The sequence below is a fragment of the Camellia sinensis genome, unplaced genomic scaffold (genome assembly GCF_055761805.1).
Source record: "Camellia sinensis isolate YWXY unplaced genomic scaffold, ASM5576180v1 Unanchor6, whole genome shotgun sequence".
Lineage (NCBI taxonomy): Eukaryota > Viridiplantae > Streptophyta > Magnoliopsida > Ericales > Theaceae > Camellia > Camellia sinensis.
This window is the reverse complement of record NW_028129474.1, coordinates 13,305,001-13,320,000: the sequence shown is the minus strand read 5'-3', so window position 1 is coordinate 13,320,000 and position 15,000 is coordinate 13,305,001.

Sequence of the window (15,000 nt, the reverse complement as noted above, 5' to 3'; positions counted from 1 at the left end):
TCGGACGGCTACCAACTGAGGGACATAAATTTTCGCAAGGAGCTTCCACTAGGAGAGCGCAGGCAACTCGTAGGCAAGTCAAAGCCAACCGAACGGCAATAAATCGAGGGACATAGCTTTTCGCAAGGACCTTTACCGCTAGGGAAGGCGCAGGCAACCTGTAGGAATCCCGCAGACGACGAAGAGGAATGCACCAGTGGAGTTCGCTGCACAGGTAGGGATCCATCCAACTCGCACAAACCAAACACAACTCACGCGCCACGACGTACACTACGCACCAACCGCCCGAAACGAATCACACCCTGCAGGACTAAGAAGCCCGACGAATGTGGGAAAACATTTGGAGAACCGAGCAAGCACCGGTTAGCGCGACTGCAAATAACAAAAGGCAACAGGAAACTTCCGGGGGACATAACTTTCACGACAACCTTCCACTAGGAAACCGCAGGCAACTCGCTCGTAAGTCAAAGCCAACCAAATGGTAATTAACCGAGGGACACGCTTTTCGCAAGGCACCTTCCACTAGGGAAGCGCAGGCAACTCGAAGGCGAGTCGAAGAAAACCTAAAGGCATTTACCTGAGGGACATGGAGGAATACACCAATGGGGTTCGCTGCACAGGCAGGGATTCGTCCAACTCGCACAAACCGAACACAACTCACGCGCCACGACGTACACTATGCACCAGCCCCCCAAAACGAATCACCTCCCGAAGGACTAAGAAGCCCGACGAACGCGCGAAAACATTTAGAGAGGCCGAGGAAGCACCGGTTAGCGCGAATGCAAATAACAAGCACAACAGGCAACTTTCGAGGGACATACTTTTCGCAACAAGCTTCCACTAGGAAAGCATAGGCAACTCGTTCGAACGTCAAAGCCAACCAAATGGCAATTACCCGAGGGACACGCTTTTCGCAAGGCACCTTCCACTAGGGAAGCACAGGCAACCCGAAGGCGATTCGAAGACAACCTAAAGGCGATCACCCGAGGGACATGGAGGAATGCACCAGCGGAGTTCGCTGCACAGGCAGGGATCCGTCCAACTCACACAAACCGAACACAACTCACGCGCCACGATGTACACTATGCACCAGCCCCCCGAAACGAATCACCCCCCGAAGGACTAAGAAGCCCGACAAACGCGCGAAAACATTTAGAGAAGCCGAGCAAGCACCGGTTAGCGCGAATGCAAATAACAAACGCAACAGGCAACTTTCGAGGGACATACTTCTCGCAACAAGCTTCCACAAGGAAAGCACAGGCAACTCGTTCGCACGCCAAAGCCAACCAAATGGCAATTTAACCGAGGGACATGCATTTCGCAAGGCAACTTGTACAATTACCCGAGGGACATGGCATGCTTGCCAAGGCCGTGGCTTGGCATGCTTGCCAAGGCCGTGGCATGATATGCTGCGGGCCAAGGCCGAGGCATGCCATGCTGCTGGACAAGGCCGTGGCAAGGCATGCTGATGGCCGAGGCCGTGGCGTGGCATGCCATGCTGCTGGCCAAGGCGTTGGCATGGCATGCTGCTGCTGACCAAGGCTTGGGCTTGCCATGCTGCTGGCAAAGGCTTTGGCATGGCATGTTGCTGGCCAAGGCCGTCGCATTGCATGGCATGGCATGCTGCTGGCCAAGGACTAGGCATGGCATGGTGCTGCTGGCCAAGGCCGTGGCATGGTGCTGTTTGGCCAAGGCCGTGGCATGACATGTTAGCCAAGGTTGGGCATGGCATGCTGCCGGCTAAGGCTTTGGCATGGCATGCTTGCTGGCCAAGGCTGTGGCATGGCATGCTTGCTGGCCAAGGCCGTGGCATGGCATGCTTGCTGGCCATGGCCGCGGCATGGCATGCTGCTGGCCAAGGCCGTGGCATGACATGCTTGCCAAGGCTGGGGCATGGCATGCTGCTGCCCAAGGCTTTGGCATGCCATGTCGCTGGCCAAGGCTGTGGCATGGCATGCTGCTGGCTAAGGCCGTGGCATGACATGCTGGCCAAGACCGGGGCATGACACGCTGCTGGCCAAGGCCATGGCATGGCATGCTGGCCAAGGCCGGGGCATGGCAGGCTGCTGGCCAAGGCCGTGGCATGGCAAGCTGCTGGTCAAGGCCGTGGCATGACACGCTGTTGGCCAAGGCCGTGGAATGACATGCTGGCCAAGGCTGGGGCATGGCACGCTGCTGGCCAAGGCCGTGGCATGGCATGCTGCTGGCCAAGGCCGTGGCATGACATGTTGGCCAAGGCGGGGCCATGGCACGCTGCTGGCCAAGGCCGTGGCATGACAAGCTTGCCAAGGCCAGGGCATGGCATGCTGCTGGCCAAGGCTTTGGCATGCCATGTTGCTGGCCAAGGCCGTGGCATGACATGCTGGCCAAGGCCGGGGCATGGCATGCTGCTGGCCAAGGCCGTGGCATGGCTTGCTTGCCAAGGCCGGGGCATGGCATGCTGCTGGCCAAGGCTTTGGCATACCATGTTGCTGGCCAAGGCTGTGGCATGGCATGCTGGCCTAGGCCAACGTGCCACCGCCACCACCGCGGGCCGCCACTCGACACATCCCGTGCTTGGCTATGTAGTTTCGATGCCACAAGCCAAGCGATGGCATGTACCAAGCGCCCGCCTAGGCATAGGCGTGGCTTGTGGCCTGGCCATGCTGGCCAGCCTTAAGGGAGGTGCCCCCCCCCCTTATAGTAGCCGGTTAAGCCCTTTTTCATCTGGTAGGAGGAAACATCACCTATGCTCGAGGAGTCATAATGGGGTTTTTTTAAAAAGTAACGTTTTTTGCAAGAATTTTCAACATAAAAGTTGAAGGAAATAATTAAAGACACCATAAAAAGAATTAAAAAAAAATATTTGGCCACCGGAATATTTTATTTTAATTTATTTCAATTTTAATACTTAAAAAATAATAAAAATTACTAAAAATACTCAAAAAATTCTAGAAAAATTCCAACAATTATAAGATGAGGAACTAGTAATTATAGTAATTTTTTTAATTATTTTTTTATTTTTTTATTTATTTTATTATAATTTTTATGAGTAAATAAATAATTAAAAAGCCCGACGAACGTGTAAAAACTCTTAGAGAAACCGAGCAAGCATCGGATAGCTCGAATGCAATAGCAAACGCAACAGGCAACTTCCGAGGGACATACTTTTCCCAACAAGCTTCCACTGGGGAAAGCACTAGCAACTTGTTCGCAAGTCAAAGGCAACCAAATGGCTATTATCCGAGGGACATGCATTTCGCGGGGCAACTTATACGTAAGTCAGAGCCAAACCAAATGGCAATTACACGAGGGACATGATTGCTTGCCAAGGGCGTGGAATGCGATGTTCTAGGCCAAGGCCAAGGCACGCCACGCTGCGAGACAGGGCCGTGGCAAGACATGCGGCTGGCCATGGCCTTGGCATTGCATGCTGCTGGCTTGGGCTGGGCTGCCTTGGCCTTCGCATGGCATGCTGCTGGCCTTGCCCTTGGCATGGCATGCTGCTGGCCTTGGCCATGGCCTTGGCATGGCATGCTGCTGGCCTTGGCCTTGGCCTTGGCATGGCATGCTGCTGGCTTTGGCTGAGCTGCCTTGGCCGTGGCATGGCATGCTGCTGGCCTTGGCATTGGCGTGGCATGCTGCTGGCTATGGCTGGGCTGCCTTGGCCGTGGCATGGCATGCTGCTAGCCATGGCCTTGGCATGGCATGCTGCTGGCTTTGGCTGGGCTGACTTGGCCTTGTCATGGCATGCTGCTGGCTTTGGCTGGGCAGCCTTGGCCGTAGCATGGCATGCTGCTGGCCTTGGCCTTGGCATGGCGCTGCTGGCTTTGGCTGGGCTGCCTTGGCCGTGGCACGGCATGCGGCTGACCTTGGCCTTTGCATGGCATGTCGTGCTGCTGGCTTGGGCTGGGCTGCCTTAGCCTTGGCATGGCATGCTGCTGGCCTTGGCCATGGCATGGCATGGCATGCTGCTGGCTTTGGCTGGGCTGCCTCGGCCGTGGCATGGCATGCGGCTGGCCTTGGCCTTGGCATGGCATGCTGCTGGCTTTGGCTGGGCTGCCTTGGCCGTGGCATGGCATGCTGCTGACCTTGGCCTTGGCATGGCATGGCATGCTGCTGGCTTTGGCTGGGCTACCTTGGACTTGGCATGGCATGCTGCTGGCCTTGGCCTTGGCATGGCATGCTGCTGGCTTTGGCTGGGCTGCCTTGGCCGTGGCATGGCATGCAGGCCTTGGCCTTGGCATGGCATGCTGCTGGCTTTGGCTGGGCTGCCTTGGTCGTGGCATGGCATGCTGCTGACCTTGGCCTTGGCATGGCATGGCATGCTGCTGGCTTGGGCTGGGCTGCCTTGGCCTTGGCATGGCATGCTGCTGGCCTTGGCCTTGGCATGGCATGCTGGTTGCTTTGGCTGGGCTGCCTTGGCCGTGGCATGGCATGCTGCTGGCCTTGGCCTTGGCATGGCATGTTGCAGGCTTTGTCATGGCTGCCTTGGCTGTGGCCTGGCATGCCGCCGACCTTGGCCTTGGCATGGCATGGCATGCTGCTGGCTTGGGCTGGCTGCATTGGCCTTGGCATGGCATGCTGCGGGCCTGGGCCTTGGCATGGCATGCCGCTGGCTTTGGCTGGGCTGCCTTGGCCGTGGCATGGCATGCTGCTGGCCTTGGCCTTGGTATGGCATGCTGCTGGCTTTGGCTGGTCTGCCCTGGCCGTGGCATGGCATGCTGCCGGCCTTGGTCTTGGCATGGCATGCTGCTGGCTTTGGCTGGGCTACCTTCGCCGTGGCATGGCATGCTCCTGGCCTTGGCCATGGCATGGCATGTTGCTGGCTTTGGCACGGCTGCCTTGGCCGTGGCATGGCATGCTGCTGACCTCGGCCTTGGCATGGCATGGCATGGCATGCTGCTGGCTTGGGCTGGGCTGCCTTGGCCTTGGCATGGCATGCTGCTGGCCGTGGCCTTGGCATGGCATGCTGCTGGCCTTGGCCTTGGCATGGCATGCTGCTGGCTTTGGCTGGGCTGCCTTGGCCGTGGCATGTCATGCTGCTGACCTTGGCCTTGGCATGGCATGCTGTTGGCTTTGGCTGGGCTGCCTTGGCCGTGGCATGGCATGCTGCTGGCCTTGGCCTTGGCATGGCATGCTGCTGGCTTTGGCTGGGCTGCCTTGGCCGTGGCATGGCAAGCTGCTGGCCTTGGCCTTGGCATGGCAAGCTACTGGCCTTGGCCTTGGCATGGCATGCTGCTGGCTTTGGCTAGGCTCCCTTGGCCGTGGCATGGCAAGCTGCTGGCCTTGGCCTTGGCCTTGGCATGGCATGTTGCTGGCTTTGGCATGGCTGCCTTGGTCGTGGCATGGCATGCTGCTGACCTTGGCCTTGGCATGGCATGGCATGCTGCTGGCTTTGCCTGGGCTGCCTTGGCCTTGGCATGCTGCTGGCCTTGGCCTTGGCATGGCATGCTGCTGGCTTTGGCTGGGCTGCCGTGGCCGTGGCATGGCATGCTGCTGGCCTTGGCCTTGGCATGGCATGCTGCTGGCTTTGGCTGGGCTGCCTTGGCCGTGGCCTGGCATGCTGCCGGCCTTGGCCTTGGCATGGCATGCTGCTGGCTTGGGCTGGGCTGCCTTGGCCGTGGCATGCTATGCTACTGGCCTTGGCCTTGGCATGGCATGCTGCTGGCTTTGGCTGGGCTGCCTTGGCCGTGGCTTGGCATGCTGCTGACCTTGGCCATGGCATGGCATGGTGCTGGCTTTGGCATGGCTACCTTGGCCGTGGCATGGCATGCTGCTGACCTTGGCCTTGGCATGGCATGCTGCTTGCTTGGGCTGGGCTGGCTTGGCCTTGGCATGGCATGCTGCTGGCCTTGGCCATGGCATGGCATGCTGCTGGCTTTGGCTGGGCTGCCTTGGCCGTGGCATGGCATGCTGCTGGCCTTGGCCTTGGCATGGCATGCTGCTGGCTTTGGCTGGGCTGCCTTGGCCGTGGCATGGCATGCTGCTGGCCTTGGCTTCGCATGGCATGCTGCTGGCTTTGGCTGGGCTGCCTTGGCCGTGGCATGGCATGCTGCTGGCCTTGGGCTTGGCATGGCATGCTGCTGGCTTTGGTTGGGCAGCCTTCGCCGTGGCATGCCATGCTGCTGGCCTTGGCCTTGGGGTTGGGCTGCCTTGGCTGCGGTTCTTATCACTAGACGTGCGTTGCGTGCGAAAGCATGCAAAGGCATGCGCGACCATGCGCGCAAGACGCACACCGTGGTCAAAAGACCACGCGCGCGGTATTTGCACAGGCCACGCTGCCCACGCCGCGGGCATGCCAGGCCAGGCTGCCCTGGCCGGCTGCGTGCCAGGCCGCCCAGGCCGTGCGCATGCCATGCCATGCTGCCCAGGCCGTGCGCATGCCATGCCGTGCTGCCCAGGCCGGCTGCATGCCAGGCCACCCAGGCCGTGCGCATGCCATGCCGTGCTGCCCACGCCACGGGCATGCCAAGCCGGCTGCATGCCAGGCCGCCCAGGCCGTGCGCATGCCATGCCGTGCTGCCCAGGCCGGCTGCATGCCAGGCCGCCCAGGCCGTGCGCATGCCATGCCGTGCTGCCCACGCCGTGCGCATGCCAGGCTGCCCACGCCCGCGCGTATGCCGCGCCATGCTGCCCTAGGCCGCGCCTAAGGCCGCCGTCCAGGGCGCCCAAGGCCGCGCCCGAGCCGCCCAAGGCCGTGGTCCAGGCCGCCCAAGGCCGCGCCCGAGCCGCCCAAGGCCGCGGTCCAGGCCGCCCAAGGCCGCGCCCGAGCCGCCCAAGGTCGCTGTCCAGGCCGCCCAAGGCCGCGGTCCATGCCGCCCGAGGCCGCGGCCGAGCCGCCTAAGGCCGCGGCTTAGGCCGCGGTCGAGCCGAGGTGCGTGCAACCCAAGGCCGCGGTCCAGGCCGCCCAAGGCCGCGCCCGAGCCGCCTAAGGCCGCGGCTCAGGCCGCGGTCGAGCCGCGGTGCATGCAACCCAAGGCCGCAGCCCCGGCCGCGCCCAGCATGCGGCGTACCTGCCACTGCCTTGCCCTGGGAAAGGGAGGTGCCCCCCCTTATAATAGCCAGTTAAGTCCTTTTCAATCTGGCAGGAGGAAACATCAACCATGTTCGAGGAGTCATAATGGGGTTTTTTTTAAAAAGTAATGGTTTTTTGCCAAAACTTTCAACATGAAAGTTGTAGGAAATAATTTAATACACCATAAAAAAATTAAAAAATATATTTTGGTACCGGAAATATTTTATTTTAATTTATTACGATTTTAATACTTAAAAAATAATAAAAATTAATAAAAATAGTCAAAAATTATGGAAAAATTCCAATAATTAAAGGATGAGTCACTAGTAATTATAGAAATTATGAAATTATTTTTTTCATTTTTTTAATTTTATTTTGATTTTTTTTGCCAAATAAGGGCTTTAAAAATTCGAAAAACTCAAGAAAAATTGCAAAAAAATAGGGAATGACATTTAAAATTGATTGTAGTGCATTTTTAATTGTGTTGCATGGTTTAGGTAAGATTATAAAAGAATCATGTTCAAAAAGAGCGATCAAGGCGGTGGTAGGCCACGGCCTTGGCCTTGGCCTTTGCCCGCGGCCTTCGCCTTGGCCATGCCTTGCACAGGGACTTGGCCTTGCCCACTGCCTTGGCCTTGGCCTTGGCATGGCTTGCTCGCCGAGGCCGTGGCATGCCTTGCTGCTAGCCAAGGCCGTGGCGTGGCATGCTCGCCCAGCCCGTGGCATGCCATGCTGCTGGCCTTGGCCTTGGCATGGCATGCTGCTGGCCTTGGCCTTGGGGCTGGGCTGCCTTGGCTGTGGTTCTTATCACTAGACGTGCGTTGCGTGCCGAAGGCGTGCAAAGGCGTGCGCGACCATGCGCGCAACACGCGCACCGTGGTCAAAAGACCACGCGCGGGGTATTCGCACAGGCCACGCTGCCCACGCCGTGGGCATGCCAGGCCACGCTGCCCAGGCCGACTGCATGCCAGGCCGCACAGGCCGTGTGCATGCCATGCCGTGCTGCCCACGCTGCGAGCATGCCAGGCCGCCCAGGCCGCGCGCATGCAGTGCTGTGCTGCCCTGGCCGCGCGCATGCCAGGCCGCCCACGCCGCGCACGTGCCAGGCCACTCACGCCCGCGCACATGCCACGCAATGCTGCCCTAGGCCGCGCCCAAGGCCGCGGTCCAGGCCGCCCAAGGCCGCGCCCGAGCCGCCCAAGGCTGCACCCAGGCCGCGCCCAGGCCGCCCAAGGCCGCGGCCGAGCCGCCTAAGGCCGCGATCCAGGCCGCCCATGGCCACGCCCGAACCGCCCATGGCGGCGGTCCAGGCCGCCCAAGGCCGCGCCCGAGTCGTCCAAGGTCGCGGTCTAGCCACCCAAGGCCGCGGTCCAGGCCGCCCAAGGCCGCGGTGCATGCCACCCTAGGACGCAGCCCAGGCCTCGCCCAGCATGGGGTACACCTGCCACTGCCTTGCCCTGGGCAAGGGAGGTGCCCCCCTCCCCCTTATAGTAGCTTGTTAAGCCCTTTTCAATCTGGCAGGAGGAAACATCAACCATGCTCGAGGAGTCATAATGGGGTTTTTTTTAAAAAGTAATGGTTTTTTGCCAAAACTTTCAACATGAAAGTTGTAGGAAATAATTTAATACACCTTAAAAAAAATTTTAAAAAAATATTTTGCTGCCGGAAATATTTTATTTTAATTTATTTCGATTTTAATACTTAAAAAATAATAATAATTAATAAAAATGGTCAAAAAATTATGGAAAAATTCCAATAATTAAAGGATGAGGCACTAGTAATTATAGAAGTCATTAAATTATTTTTTTCATTTTTTTTTATTTTATTTTGATTTTATTGGCCAAATAAGGGCTTTAAAAATTCGAAAAACTCAAAAAAAATTGCAAAAAAATAGGGAATGACATTTAAAATTGATTGTAGTGCATTTTTAATTGTGTTGCATGGTTTGGGTAAGATTATAAAAGAATCATGTTCAAAAAGAGCGAACAAGGCGGTGGCATGCCATGGCCATGGCCTTGGCCTTTGCCCGCAGCCTTCGCCTTGGCCATGCCTTGCACAGGGACTTGGCCTTGCCCACTACCTTGGCCTTGGCCTTGGCCTTGGCCTTGCCCACTACCTTGGCCTTGCCCACTGCCTTGGCCTTGGCCTTGCCCACTGTCTTGGCCTTTGCCCGCGGCCTTCGCCTTGGCCATGCCTTGCACAGGGACTTGGCCTTGCCCACTGCATTGGCCTTGGCCTTGGCCTTGCCCACTGCCTTGGCCTTGGCCATGGCCTTGCCCACTGCCTTGGCCTTGGCCTTGGCCTTGCCCACTGTCTTGGCCTTGGCCTTAGCCTTGCCCACTGCCTTGGCCTTGGCCTTGCCCACTGCCTTGGCCTTGGCATGGCAGGCTCGCAGAGGCCGTGGCATGCCTAACAGCTAGCCAAGACCGTGGCGTGGCATGCTCCCGTGGCATGCCAAGCTCGCCCAGCCCGTGGCATGGCATGTTGGCCCAAGGCATTGGCATGGCATGCCGGCCAAGGCATGCTGGCCAACGCTGCGGCGCGGCGTGCTGGACAAGGCGATGTCGTGGCTTGGCATGCTGACCAAGACAGTGCCATGGCATGCTGGGCAACACCGTGGCAAGGCATGCGGGCCGAGGCCGTGGCATGGCATGCTGGGCAATGCCGTGGCTTGCCATGCGGCCACGGCCGTGGCATGCTGGGCAACGGACCGGCATGGCATGCTGGCCGTGGCGGTGGCACGACATGCTGGCCAAGGCAGTGGCATGGCATGTTGGCCAAGGCAAACGCATGCCACGCTGGCCAAGGCAGCCGTATGGAATGCGGGCCGAGGCCGTGGCATGGCATGCGGGCCGAGTAGCAATACCATCAAACAAACTATAACTGATTTAAGGAGCCATTCGCAATTTCACAGTCATAATTAGTTCATACTTACACATGCATGGCTTAATCTTTGAGACAAGCATATGACTACTGGCAGGATCAACCAGGTAGCATTCCTTTTTTACGACGCCGGCACTGCATAAGCCCGACCGACTGAGCTGGCACGGTCAGAGGCAGGCGCGGCCATAGCCCGCAACGAGCGACAAACGCTTGGCGGGAAAACGGAGGTCGAAGACGCCGTGTACCCGCACAAGGCTCCGAATCCAAGAGCACGAGCATAACTGCCCGCGGGCCATGCCACCGACACAGCAACGTGAGAGGACAGCACGGAACACGGGAGATACTTTGGGGTTCCCCCAGCGCCACGAGGTGGCGAGGTGAATATAGGCACACGATGCGGACCGAATTCCTTTTCTTTAGGTAGGCAACACAGGAACCCACGCGAGGCAGAAGGCAAGATTTTGCCCCCAAGCACAAATGAAGAGGAATGCACCAGAGGAGTTTGCTGCACAGGCAGGGATCCATCCAACTCGCACAAACCAAACACAACTCACGCGCCACGACGTACACTACGCACCATTTGCCCAAAACGAATCACACCCCGAAGGACTAAGAAGCCAGACGAACGTGCGAGAACATTCAGAGAAGCCGAGCAAGCACCGGTTAGTGCGACTGCAGGTACAAAGGCAACGTGCAAAACTTTCGAGGGACATACTTTTCGCAACAGGCTTCCACTTGGAAAGAATAGGCAGCTGGTCCGCAAGTCAAAGCCAACGAAATGGCAATTACCCGAGGGACATGCTTTTCGCAAGGCACCTTCCACTGGGGAAGCGCAGGCAACTAGCTTGTAGGCAAGTCAAAGCCAACCGGATGGCCACCAACCGAGGGACATAAGTTTTCGCAAGGAGCTTCCACTAGGAGAGCGCAGCCAACTTGTAGGCAAGTCAAAGCCAACCGAACGGCAATTAACCGAGGGACATAGCTTTTCGCAAGGACCTTTTCCACTAGGGAAAGTGCAGGCAACCTGTAGGAATCCCGCGGATGATGAAGAGGAATGCACCAGTGGAGTTCGCTGCACAGGCAGGGATCCATCCAACTCGCACAAACCAAACACAACTCACGCGCCACGACGTACACTACGCACCAGCCACCCGAAATGAATCACACCCCGCAGGACTAAGAAGCCCGACGAACGTGAGAAAACATTTAGAGAAGCCGAGCAAGCACCGGTTAGCGCGACTGCAAATAACAAAAGGCAACTTCTGGGGGACATAACTTTCACGACAACCTTCCACTGGAAAGCGTAGGCAACTCGTTCGTAAGTCAAAGCCAACCAAATGGCAATTAACCGAGGGACACGCTTTTCGCAAGGCACCTTCCACTAGGGAAGCGCAGGCAACTCGAAGACAACCTAAAGCCATTTACCCGAGGGACATGGAGGAATGCACCAGTAGAGTTCGCTGCACAGGCAGAGATTCGTCCAACTTGTACAAACCAAACACAACTCACGCGCCACGACGTACATTATGCACCAGCCCCCCAAAATGAATCACCCCCCGAAGGACTAAGAAGCCCGACGAACGCACGAAAACATTTAGAGAAGCCGAGCAAGCACCGGTTAGCGCGAATGCAAATAACAAGCGCAATAGGAAACTTTCGAGGGACATACTTTTCGCAACAAGCTTCCACTAGGAAAGCATAGGCAACTCGTTCGAACGTCAATGCCAACCAAATGGCAATTAACCGAGGGACACGCTTTTCGCAAGGCACCTTCCACTAGGGAAGCGCAGGCAACCCGAAGGCGAGTCGAAGACAACCTAAAGGCGATCACCCGAGGGACATGGAGGAATGCACCAGTGGAGTTCGCTGCACAGGCAGGGATCCATCCAACTCGCACGAACCAAACACAACTCACGCGCCACGACGTACACTATGCACCAGCCCCCCAAAACGAATCACCCCCCGAAGGACTAAGAAGCCCGACGAACGCGCAAAAACATTTAGAGAAGCCGAGCAAGCACCGGTTAGCGCGAATACAAATAACAAACGCAACAGGCAACTTTCGGGGGACATACTTCTCGCAACAAGCTTCCACAAGGGATGCGGGCCGAGGCCGTGGCATGGCACGCGGGCCGAGGCCGTGGCAGGGCATTCCGGGCCGAGGCCGTGGCGTGGCATTCCAGGCCGAGGCCGTGGCATGGCATGTGGGCCGAGGCCGTGGCATGGCATGGCATGCAGGCCGAGGCCGTGGCAAGACATGCGGGCCGTGGCCGCTGCATGGCATGCGGGCCGAGACCGTGGCATGTCATGCGGGCTGAGGCCGTGGCATGGCATGATGGGTCGAGGCCGTGGCATGACATGTTGGGCAACGCCTTGGCAAGGCATGCGGGCCGAGGCCGTGGCATGGCACGTAGGCCGACGCCATGGCATGGCATTCCGGCCTTTGCATGCTGGGCAACGAGGTGGCATGGCATGCTGGCCGAGGCCGTGGCATGGCATGTTGGCGAAGGCTAAGGCATGGCATGCCAGGCAACGCGGTGGCATGGCATGCCGGCCGAGGCCGTGGCATGGCTTGTTTGGCAACGCCGTGGAAAGACATGCGGGCCGTGGCATGGCATGTTTGGCAACGTCGTGGCAAGACATGCGGGCCGTGGCATGGCATGTTTGGCAAAGCCGTGGCAAGACATGCGGGCCATGGCATGGGATGGCATGCGGGCCGAGGCCGTGGCAAGACATGCGGGCCGAGGCCGTGGCATGGCTTGCGGGCTGAGGCCGTGGCGTGTCATGCGTGCCGAGGCCGTGGCATGGCATGTTAGGCCACGCCTTGGCATGGCACGCGGGGCGAGGCCGTGGCATGGCATTCCGGCCTTTGCATGCAGGGCAACGCGGTGGCACGGCATGTGGGCCGAGGCCGTGGCATGGCATGCTGGCCGAGGCCGTGGTATGGCATGTTGGCCAAGGCTAAGGCATGGCATGCCGGGCAACGCGGTGGCATGGCATGCGGGCCGAGGCCGTGGCATGGCATGTTTGGCAACGCCGTGGCAAGACATGCGGGCCGAGGCCGTGTCATGGCATACGGGCCGAGGCCGCAGCATGTCATGCGGGCAGAGGCCGTGGCATGGCATGCGGGCCGAGGCTGTGGCATGGCATGTTGGGTAACGCCTTGGCAAGGCATGCAGGCCGAGGCCGTGGCATGTCATGCGGGCCGATGCCATGGCATGGCATTCCGGGCCGAGGCCGTGGCATGGCATGTTTGGCAACGCCGTGGCAAGACATGCGGGCCGTGGCATGGCATGGCATGCGGGCCGAGGCCGGGGCATGGCATGTTTGGCAACGCCGTGGCAAGACATGCGGGCCGTGGCATGGCATGGCATGCGGGCCGAGGCCGTGGCAAGACATGCGGGCCGAGGCCGTGGCATGGCATACGGGCCAGGGCCGCGGCATGGCATGCGGGCCGAGGCCGTGGCATGGCATGCGGGCCGAGGCCGTGGCATGGCATGTTGGGCAACGCCGTGCCAAGGCATACGGGCCGTTGCCGTGGCAAGACATGCGGGCCAGGGCCGCGGCATGGCATGCGGGCCGAGGCCGTGGCGTGGCATGATGGGCCGAGGCCGTGGCATGGCATGTTGGGCAACGCCTTGGCAAGGCATGCGGGCCGAGGCCATGGGATGTCATGCGGGCCGGGCCCGTGACATGGCACACGGGCCGGGCCCGTGGCATGGCACGCGGGCCGAAGCCGTGGCATGGCATGCGGGCCGAGGCCATGGGATGTCATGCGGGCCGAGGCCGTGGCATGGCGTGTTTTGCAACGCCGTGTCAAGACATGTGGGCCGTGGCATGGCATGGCATGCGGGCCGAGGCCGTGGCATGGCATGTTTGGCAATGCCGTGGGAAAACATGCGGGCCGTGCCATGGCATGGCATGCGGGCCGAGGCCGTGGCATGGCATGTTTGGCAATGCCGTGGCAAGACATGCGGGCCGTGCCATGGCATGGGATGCGGGCCGAGGCCGTGGCAAGACATGCGGGCCGAGGCCGCGGCATGGCACGGGGGCCGAGGCCGCGACAAGTCTTGCGGGCCGAGGCCGTTGAATGGAATGATGGGCCGAGGCCGTGGCATGGCATGTTGGGCAACGCCTTGGCAAGGCATGCGGGCCGAGGCCGTGGCATGTCTTGCGGGCCGGGGCCGTGGCATGGCACGCGGGCCGAGGCCGTGGCATGGCATGCGGGCCGAGGCCGTGGCGTGGCATGTTTGGCACCGCCGTGGCAAGACATGCGGGCCGTGGCCTGGCATGGCATGCGGGCCGAGGCCGTGGCATGGCATGTTTGGCAATGTCGTGGCAAGACTTGCGGGCCGTGGCATGGCATGGCATGCGAGCCGAGGCCGTGGCAGGACATGCGGGCCGAGGCCGCGGCATGTCATGCGGGCCGAGGCCGTGGCATGGCATGTTGGGCAAAGCCTTGGCAAGGCATGCGGGCCGAGGCCGTGGCATGGCACGCGGGCCGAGGCCGTGGCATGGCACGCGGGCCGAGGCGTGGCATGGCATTCCGGCCTTGGCATGCTGGGCAACGCAGTGGCAAGGCATGCGGGCCGGGGCCGAGGCCGTGACATGGCATGCTGGCCGAGGCGTGGCATGGCATTCCGGCCTTGGCATGCTGGGCAACGCAGTGGCAAGGCATGCGGGCCGGGGCCGAGGCCGTGACATGGCATGCTGGCCGAGGCCGTGGCATTGCATGTTTGGGCAACGACGTGGCTGGGCATGCGGGCCGAGGCCGTGCCATGGCATGCGGGCCGAGGCCATGGCATGGCATGTTGGGCAACGCCGTGGCAAGGCAAGCGGGCCGAGGCCGTGACATGTCATGGAGGCCGAGGCCGTGGCATGCTACGCGGGGCGAGGCCGTGGCATGGCATGTTGGCCAAGGCTAAGGCATGGCACGCCGGGCAACGCGGTGGCATGGCATGCTGGGCAACGCCGTGGCAAGGCATGCAGGCCGAGGCCGTGGCATTGCCTGCGAGCTGAGGCCGTGGCATGGCATGTTGGGCAACGCCCTGGCAGGGCATGCGGGCCGATGCTGTGGCATGTCATGCGGGCCGAGGCCGTGACATGGCATTCCGGCCTTG